The 9,458-nt window shown below is 39.0% G+C and overlaps 1 long non-coding RNA gene across 1 annotated transcript in view; it reads right to left on the bottom strand.

Moving 5' to 3' along the window:
• The window catches only part of LOC107309514, a 7,979-nt gene extending 2,310 nt beyond the window's left edge, over nt 1–5,669 (bottom strand). The window contains exons 1-2 of the long non-coding RNA XR_001553209.2: nt 5,608–5,669; nt 2,204–2,368 (exon numbers count right to left, since the gene is read on the bottom strand). This is a non-coding gene — a long non-coding RNA (uncharacterized LOC107309514). The remainder of the gene's footprint in view (nt 1–2,203; nt 2,369–5,607) is intronic.
• Between the last annotated feature and the right edge of the window lie 3,789 nt (nt 5,670–9,458).

Here is a 9,458-nt window from a genome sequence, read left to right as displayed (position 1 = left end):
GGGAAAAAAAAAAAAAAAGTGGAAGATATGAATTTGTATTCTAATCTACTCAAAGAGAAAATGGAGTTGTGATGACAAGAGTGGCAGTTTCATCTTCACCTTTCTACAGACACCCATCTGTTTTTTCTTTGGCTACAGACAGTTGGAAGGACTAATTGGCAAACATGCCATTTTAGCTCTCCTTCATGTTTTCTCCATTCTGCCCAATGAAATACAGGAATTCAGAAGAATGGACTGAGATCAAGTGTTGCCTCTCAGTATAAAAAAATACATTGATATCTTTTTTCCAGACCTTGAATATTCCAAAAAGCCTGCACCTTGGACAGAATTGAGATTATTGATGAGGGACTTAGTAAACGTCTTTGCACAAATATATCTATCTCTATAGTACTATTTCTTGGGGGGGGGGGGGGGGGGGGGGGAGGGAGAGGGGGCAAAGAAAGAAAGAAAAAGAAAAAGCAAGAAAAAGAAAGAAGAAAGAGAGAATAATAAAAAAGCATTACAAACATCTATCTTAAACTGTCACTGAAAGCCAAAATCTGTAGGTAAGGGTTTAAAAAAATAGATTTCTATGCTCTCATCCTTCAGGCACTGCAGAAATGAAGAAACTAGACAGAATCTTTTGCAGGAAATGACACTTTGTATTTTCCCCCTAGAGACTCAAGACACAAAGTTCTTGTTCCATAGACAAATCCTGACAGCCCAAATGACTCCTTAGTGTCAGCCAGTGGCTCTAAGAGCATTAGAACAATTGTATCAAGTCAGAGCAGACATCCGTCTAGCCCAGCATCCTGTCTGGCAGGAGCTTAGCGGATGCTGAGGAAAGTATATGAGAACAGAACAAGCATATAACGATGCTTCAAACATCTGGTGATTTGTGGCTCAGTGAATTTTCTCATTGAGGAAAGTGTATGGGAAGTAAGTAAGACTCTTGGTAGAGTTATTTACCTGATTTTTATTCCCTTGTTTTCTTTTGAATACATACTAGCTTTTAGAGTCTACAGCCTAATGACAAGTAATTCCATAGGTCAGTGACATGTATGGCAAGAACCACATCCTTCCCATTTCTTTTGAATCTACCAGCACTATTCTCAGTTGGTCTATAGGGCATTTACAACTTAGGGGTTTGTATCACATCAGTCATTACCTTTCCAAGCTGAAGAGTCACAGAATCACAGAATTACCCGGGTTGGAAGGGACCTCAAGGATCATGTAGTTCCAACCCCCCTGCCTAGCAGGGCCACCAAACATATGCCTTTACTAGATCAGGTTGCCCAGGGCCCTGTCCAACCTGATCTTGATCCAACCAATCTTGAACACCTCCAAGGATGGGGCATCCACAACCTCACTGGGCAGCCTGTTCCAGGGCCTAACCACTCTTCTAGTAAAGAACTTTCCCCTAACATCCAACCTAAATCTTCCCTCTTTTAACTTAAAACCATTTCCCCTAGTCCTGCTATTCCTTTAGTCATTTTTTATATAAAAGCTGTTTCATACCTTTGACCATCTGTAATCCTTTATTTTTTGAGATGAAGAACAGAACTGATTTCATAGATCCGCAAAATCACAAAATGATTTGGACTGGAAGGGACCTTAAAGGCCACCACTCCCAACCCCCTGTCATGGGTAGGGATGCCACCCACTGGATCAGGCTGCTCAGGGCCCTATCCAAGCTGGCCTTGAGTGCCTCCAGGGATGGGGCACCCACAGCTTCTCTGGGCAGCCTGTGCAAGGACTCACAATTCTCTAAGTGAAGAATTTCCACCTAACTTCTAAGTTTCCTCAAATTTCCCCAAATTTCACAGACATTCAGCACTGAGAAACGTAGGCTATTGTTTGACTATATCAATCATAATTAAACCTCCAGCGCTAACTTCACTGGTAAAACAATGGGCTATCAGTTGGCTCTTGTGGCTGGGGAGCAATAGATGTAGGGCTGCCCAAAGGGAAGGTGAATCAGAGGCAAAGGGTGACAGCAATTTGGCTGCTATAGTTGCCTCACTTAGAAGAGTTGCATTCTCACACCATACAAAAATGGAGAACACATACAAAAGCAGAGATCAGGTTCAGACACAGAAATGATGGCTGCACAAGTCTGTAGTGATGGAGCAGGCCTAAGCTCAAGCCAGGAATTCATGTTACCAAGTCAAGAGACAGCAAGAAACAACCAGGCACAGCTGCAGCATAGCGCAGGCCAGCTTACCTGAAGCACCCAGATGAGTGGATGGAGGCCAGCAGCCTAGTTCCTCTTGTGATCCTCCTGCACTGCGATCTGGGTGTTGCAGGAGCATCATGTCTGAGCTGCATGGTGTTCCAAGGCTGGAAGAGGAGTCAGAGTTCTGCACCTTGTACAGAGCCCACACAATTGCTACATACAAACAAGAAGATGGTAGTGAAAATGTCATGATTTTAGCACAGAAACCAAAAAATAATGTATTACACTGCTGTTGTCACTTATCTATTACAGAACTAAAATGCTAATTTTAAATGCAGCTTTTGTTGTTCTGACTCAACTAATATAGTATGTTGTTTGCCTCTTCATTTTTCTATGTATCAGGCAAATCAACCTGCAGATTTTAGTCTGGAATGTTTTGTATGATATCCAAATTTACCAGAAAAATTTGGCTGCATTTCTTCCATCATTTTGTCGTTTATCTATTTTGAATTTTATTTATTCTTGGTTGCTCCTCAAATCAAAATACATTTCCACTCCAGGCTGTGGTTCATGCTACCCTGGTTTACACAAATACAGAAAGAAATAAGATAAATCTGGAATGATAGAATGCAACAGACCATCTAATAGCTTAAAAATTGGGAGAATTTTGAAGAAGATTGTGGGGAGGGCATGTTATGTTTCTTAAAAATAATGATTAAAAAAATTTAGATGTTTAGATCATTATCCTCTGACATTGAGAGGTATAATCCTAATACCTTAGTTAAGAATTTGAATGTAACACAAAAGAATACCATAGCAATACAAATAAAGCAAGACACAGTTCTGGAGTGCCTTGCTGGCTTATATATGTTGTACAAGGTGACATCTCTATATCTCTGTGAATATGTTGATATTTCTAGACCTTCCTGAGTAACCTTTTGCTTCAATCCATATAGTCACCTTAAAAGAGAAGTTAGACTTGTCCTGAAATTACATTTGTATGATGATGTCGCCTCAGGTCAGTTCTCTTAGTTCTTTATACTTCTTTATAGCAATTCAGCCGTGAATATGTGAGTCACCATAAGGATATTTAGCATTAGTTGCCAAAATGAGAACTTCCAGAAAAGTTATCCACTGGTCATGTAGAAACTACAATTTGTCATAGAAAGAGCTACAGAAAACAATTTTTCTGTTTGCAACAATCTAGGAGTAACTGTAGTTGGAATAAATAAAAAGCGATGATGAACAATCAGAGCTGTTGCACTGAAGGAATGTACGATCATGCACCTTACCCACTACATATAGAGCTTCACAAAAGGACTCACCACTGGCAGCAATAAAAATTTCACAGGATAGCTGAGGCCAAGGTGCAGAACTGAGTATGTTTTGATTGTTTTTGTGTAATATCTTCCTTAAAAATGATTGCATGCATCAAAAATAAAATATATTGAAAGACTGTGCCATTTCAGAGTTACATGAAAATATGTTGACTGAATCTGACTGGGACTATTAATTTTCACAGAACATTCTTCACAGAATACTAAACCAAAATATTTCTTAGCTGTGGCTGCAAATTCACTACTTCTATTTGTAATACAGACAGAATATAAATATTTCAAAGGATAAAGTTTTCCATTTTCTCTCACCTTTGAATGCACCCTGAACTGGAATTGAGCTGGTATAGTAGTTTATTAGTGTAGCCCAAATGAAAATAAGATAGAAATGTTGTTTTCTTGCTAATATTTCTGTCTACAAAGGCTTTATTTGCAAGCTTACCCTCCAAAATCTAAGGAACAGGAATTACGATTGAAAGAGCCAACAACCCAAGAGCTAGTACTCAGTCAATTGTGTAACTCTAACATTAAGAAAAATGCCAGATTTTATAAAGTTGGCAATAAACACACAAAAACTCTTAAAAACCTCCATCCCGGAGTGGAATGAAAGTAAAACCAATATGTAAATTGTCATGGTCAACTAATTACAGTATTTGCATTTTAAACAACACATGGAACATGATACACAAGACTAAAAACAGTCTTTGTTTTCTCTGGGGTTACTTTCTTTACAGTATGAGGAAAACATAGTCTGAAACGTACCTTCCATGTTCTGATTTTAAGGTGTGGTTGTTTATATATTAGTAAAACTACATATCTAATGTGAAATAGTATATACAGAGCAACTGTGCCCTGGCACCAGTTTAGCTGTTAAGTCTGAACAAAATTTATGTTACTGTGAAATACACTCTACTAATTGGAAAGAAAAAGAGAAAAACTGCTCAACAAAATGAACTATAAATATAAATTTGTTTTATTTGTTCCAAAGCTATAAGTATATGACTGCTACAATAAAGAAGCTTATGACTGCCACTGTGTTTACCCATCATGTTTCATTCATTTTGCCAACAGTGTATACTGCTGAAGAAACATTTGCTCCTGTAAGCATCTGTGCATTTTACTGTCAACAAAAGCGATGGAGTAAACAGCCACGTCTTAGAAAGCTTGGGTCTATTGAAATGCCAGCCTCTCTTTTTTTCTAGCTAGTATTCTAACACTCAAGGCAAATGCAACAAAAGCAATCCTTCCTTTTCAGTAAATGCTGCACTTGTTCTCAGTTCTATTATTTCCCTTACTGTCATTGAGTGGCTTCACTTTAGAAGCTGTTGCACTGTGGTTTTTACAGTGAAGTTGATAACAGAGGTGATTTTGCACAGCTTCCCCTTTCCCCATCATTTCCCCTCCCAGATCACTGAAATGAATAACGCTTTAGCTAAATTAAGTTCTCCCTTGCTTTTAGTTAACCTTTCAATGCTTTTATTACTACCTTTTCTTATCTGAGCATAACTTAATGATGATGGCTACAACAGTGGAAATAAGCTGCTTCTGAGGATGAGATGCCATCATCTGATCTTTCCTCCTTCATTTATTTCTGTCTTTATTAGAACATTTTTTATCAGCTTGCACTGTCAATAGAAGTAAACTATTTTCAAGACTCAGTTTTCCTTTTCTGAATGCTAATGTCTTGGCACCAAAGAGATTTGTCACAGAGCCACATTTATGCATTACTTCCATGAGAACTGAATAAGAAAATGTACAGTTCAACTCTGATGTATTTTTCATTTGCAAAAGAGCAGAAGAGATAAATATAGAATCAGTCAGATATAAAAAGGCCTAACAGAAGTGTTAAATTCTATATTTGATAGATTTCAGTTATTATAACTGAAGGTGTTTTTATTTCAGGCACTTCAAGTAAGTTGGATACAGTTACTTCAACTATATTAAAAGCCGTGCTCAAAGGAAAAAAAAGAAAAAAAAAAAAGGTAGAAAAAAAAAGTATTTTTTTTCACTAAAAAAAAAAAACAGAAAGAATCTGAAAACTGCAACTTAATAAAAAATACCTCTTCTTTCTTCCCTCTTTTCAAGAAAGTTTACAACACTGAAGCAAGGAATACTCACATGGTTTTTAATACACTTTTCACTTCATTAAGACTCATCCGTTATGGAAATGTAGCTTTCTCTGGAATGGATAACAGCAGACGATTACGCACCGTGACTAAAACTATGTTTGGATTTTTTTTAATTATTATTATTTTTTAAGTTGAGAATACTTTGTGATCCACAGAAAAGAAAAAAGAAGGATAATACTGAAAATTGATCTGTGGACTAATGTATGAAATCAAAGACCAATTATAAACTGAAATATACAGTAATGACTCAATGCCCAACTTCCACTTTTTGGTAAGTTTGCCCATTAGGAGTGACAGAAATGTTGCCACTGATTATCCATTTCTCTTCTGAAATACCTTCCAGTTCTCTGAAATAAGAAGCCTGAGCAGTCTGCCTCCTTTTGAACAATTGAGTTTGTGTGTGAGAAGGAAATAGAGAATCTGTATAACAGATGTGATGAAAGCTAGCTGAGTGTTTCTGCTGAAACACTTTTTTACTGACGCAACAAGTGGTTTGTACCAAATGCATTTCATTTGGGGAAAATTTTTTAAGACTTGATTTTCCATCAGAAATCTCACAGCCAGATACTTCATTGTAGTTTCTTTTGATCCTAGCTAGAATGTTTCCTGTGCTAGATTTCTACCCTCTGGTCTGTCTCCAGAGAGACAGATAGGTTCCAGAGAATTGCAGAAATTTTGAGATTGTAGGTGCACAATGGGCATTGCTGTCTGGCCACAGCATCTGATGCTTCAGAAATCTGCCATCTCTGTTTTACCCTTGATCCTCAAGGGTCACATGCTACAAGGGAAGATAAAGATTAATGTTACATTAGCCTGAAATTAGGCATTTCATGTCATTTCATTTAGCCAAGAGAAAAGTAGTTCAATTTTAATTGTTTTTGAAAAGACTCGACATCACTGACTTTTTTTTTTGTTTTAAACTTTTCACAGTTCCCATTTCAGTGGGGAGAATAAATAAAAATCAAGTTCTTTAGACTATCCCACAGGAAGCTGTCAAATTTGTCAAAGGATACAATCAGAGAAGTTGCCTTCCAAAACTTCTTAACCTCCTATATGTATGTATTTTTTCCCCTCTATTTACTATTTCCACTCTAGAGAACAGCTACGTGGCAACACCTGAGCAGTGAGGGTAGAGATGACCAGCTCCCCCAAATAATGCTCTTATTTAAGCCAGCTGTACAGCTTTGGGTCTGAAGAGTCTTTGCAAAGGCTGGGAAAGCAGATACACACCTGTTATGTAGCTGCTTATCCTAACAACAGAAAATTATTTCCACTGAACTTGGACAACTGAGAGAAGCAATAACTGCCTACAGAAATAGAACACTTCTAATAGGGTCAAAGTAATTTCACGCTTGAGGAACTTGGTTAGACTTTTCAAAAGAGAAACATTTAATCCACATAAAAAGGATTGCAATGACATTAATCCACACGCCACTATTTTGTTGGTTTCATGTTCTTTTAAATGCAGGAAAAACTTACAGTTTCTGGAGAATTGGTTAAGGGTATGTTTTCTTTTTTAAAATTTTGTTGTTACATTTCACACTTGATCTGTAGGGTTGAGCCATCCCATCTGGAAATAACACCTACAGATAAATTGTGTCTAATTTGGCGCAACAGAAAGTACTGTGGAAAATGAGGTATTATAGCCTCTTATCATGCAAGAGAAGATTTAAACAGGCATTTCACATTGCTCCTGCACTAACAGATGAGAGCACAGCAGGCCAGCTGAGACCATAAAGACAGCATGCAATGGATCTAAACGGCTTCTATTTCACAGATCTAACTTCAGGGCTGAAGCCATGAACCATCAGTGGTGGTCATTACTGCTTGCCACTCCAGGACAATCAAATGCGAGTGTTCTAAATTCAAAGACTGAACCTGAACTTCCCAACTAGTCAACACAGCAAGGCCTTTGATGTGGTCCCGCACCACATCCTTATCCCTGAATTATGAGCTTGAAGGGTGAACTATTCAACAGATAAGGAAATAGCTGGAAAGTTTCTGCCAAAGGATTGTCATCAATGGCCCTATGTCCAGGTGGAGGCTGGTGACAAGTGGTGCCCCTCAGGAGTCTGTGACACAGGTGATGGGATTTAGAGTACTCTCAGCAGTTTTGCTGATGACACCAAGCTGAGTGATGTGGTTGATATGATGGAATAAAGGAATGCCATCTAAAGGGACTGTGATGAACTCAAAAATTGGGCCCTTGTGAACCTATTGAGGTTCAACAAAGATAAGTGCACGAATTACACTTGGGTCAAGGCAATCCCAGATTTATGTACAGACTGGGAGAAGAACTTCTTGAGAGTAGCCCTTCTGAAAAGGACTTAGGGGTCCTGATGAATGAAAAGCCGGACATGAGTCAGCAATGTGCTCTTCTGGCCTGGAAGACCAACAGTACCTTAGGCTGCATCAAAAGAAGGGTGACAAGCAGGGAGAAGGAAGTGATTGTCCCCCTCTATTCTGCCCTCATGAGGCCCTCATCTGGAGCACTGCATCCAGGTCTCAGGCTCCCAACACAGGAAAGATTTGGAGCTTTTAGAGAGGGTTCAGAGAAGAGTTACAAGGATGATCAGAGGGTTGGAGAACCCCTCCTGCAGACAGGCTGAAAGAGCGGCACTTGTACAGTCTGGAGAAGAGAAGGTTTCAGGAGACCTTGTTTTGGTCTTCCAGCATTTAAAAGGAGGTTATAAAAAGGAAATAAATCAACTTTTTACATGGACAAATAGCAATAGGATAAAGGGGAATGGTTTTAAACTAAAAGAGGTGTGATTTAGATTAGATGTCAGGAGTAAGTTTTCCACAGAGAGATTGGTGAGGCACAGGCAAAGGCTGCCCAGAGAAGCAGTAGATATCCCATTCCTGGAGGTGTTCATTGCCAGATTGGATAGGACACTGGACAGCCTGATCTAGCGCTTGATCTAGTGGCTGGCAACCTTGCCTGTAGCAGAGGAGTTGAAACTAGATGCTCTCTGAGGTCCCTTCCAACCCAAGCCATTGTATGATTGGTGACAGGATGAGGGGAAATGGCCTCAAGTTGTGCCAAGGTAAGCTTAGGTTGGATGTTAGGAAACACTTCTTTAGAGAAAGGGTACAGAATAGGCTCCCCAGGGAGGTAGTTGAGTCACCATCCCTGGATGCATTGAAGAGCCATTTGGATGTGGTGCTCAGAGATATGATTTAGCAGAGGGTTGTTAGAGTACTATGGTTAGGCTGTGGTTGGACTTGATGATCTTTGAGGTCTTTTCCAACCTGAGTAATTCTATGATTCCATGATTCTAAAATTCTATTATTAGTCTTCCTAAAATCGAGCTAAGTAGGAGCAGAAAACTATCTGTCAAGCTGTTTGCTCTGGTTAGGAGCCCTCAAGGATGGGGGAAAAAAGAAATAATGGTGTAATATATTAAACTGTTATCTTGATTCATCCAGAAAGAAAAGCTGACACATAATAAGGGAACTTATGTTCTAGCTTCAAAATGAAAGAACATCACATTTTTCCTGGAACAAAACAAAAATTCACATTCAGACATGGTTTATAAAGATTCAAGGGAAGGGGAAACAAAATTGTGATCTGCATTCACGTCTGTGCAGTAAAAGAAGCATCCTCTGATGCCTTTAGAGAGGGACCAATGCCAGCAAGACTCCCAGTCTCCTTACTTTTCGCAGCAAAGGAACTGGCAGCAATGCTCTCTCACTGCAGTGCTGCACAAGCAACAGACATGGCCTGCCATACATCTTAAATCATACACTTGCCTGCAGAATTGCTTTCTCACTGGTGTCTTTCTAAAGTTGGTGCTTTTCTTGTGAATCCCAGCTGTGAAGGAGCAGTGTGAAGCAATA

The sequence above is a fragment of the Coturnix japonica genome, chromosome 2 (assembly GCF_001577835.2).
Source record: "Coturnix japonica isolate 7356 chromosome 2, Coturnix japonica 2.1, whole genome shotgun sequence".
In the NCBI taxonomy this organism is placed as follows: Eukaryota; Metazoa; Chordata; class Aves; order Galliformes; family Phasianidae; genus Coturnix; species Coturnix japonica.
Note: the sequence above shows the minus strand (reverse complement) of the source record. Positions and strands in the feature narration are given on the sequence as shown.